The sequence below is a fragment of the Seriola lalandi genome, unplaced genomic scaffold, assembly GCF_002814215.2.
Source record: "Seriola lalandi dorsalis isolate HSWRI2012SDOR001 ecotype SW California unplaced genomic scaffold, Sedor1 jcf7180002054924, whole genome shotgun sequence".
NCBI classification, from domain to species: Eukaryota; Metazoa; Chordata; class Actinopteri; order Carangiformes; family Carangidae; genus Seriola; species Seriola lalandi.
The window spans coordinates 5,172-5,914 of NW_019525476.1; positions in this window are offsets into that span (position 1 = coordinate 5,172).

Consider the following 743-nt stretch of genomic DNA (forward strand, 5'->3'; position numbering starts at 1 on the left):
AGTTGGTTTGTGGACAGTCATGGCTAAGACAAAGGAGCTCACTGAGGACCTGCGGCTGCGCATTGTGGCTGCTCACAAGTCAGGAAAGGGCTATAAGGCCATATCTAAATGTTTTCAAGTTCCAGTGGCTACAGTGCAAAGTATTATTAAAAAATACAAGACGTTCTGCACTGTGGAAAATCTCAGAGGATGTGGTCAGAAGCCAAAAGTGAAACCTGTGCTGGCCAGGAGGATGGTGAGAAAGGTGAAGAAGAATCCAAGGCTCACCACCAAGGCCGTTCTGGTGAATCTGGGCTCATGGTGGCAAAGTCTCAAGGCAGATGGTCCAACGGACACTGCACACTGCTGGGTTCCACGGACGCAGACCAAGGAGGATGCCACTTCTCCAGATAAGGCACACAAAAGCCCGCTTGGCCTTTGCAAATGATCATCTGGAAAAAGAAGAAAACTTCTGGTCTTCTGTTTTATGGTCAGATGAAACAAAAATTGAATTGTTTGGCCACAATGATGTATCCTTCATTTGGCGTAGAAAAGGAGAAGCCTTCAACCCTAAGAACACCATCTCCACTGTCAAACATGGTGGTGGGAACCTAATGCTTTGGGGGTGTTTTTCAGCCAATGCACCAGGGAACCTAATCACAGTAAACAGCACCATGAAAAAAGAGCAATACATCAAGATTCTCAAAAACAAAATCAGGCGGTCTGCAGAGACACTTGGCCTTGGGCACCAGTGGACATTTCAG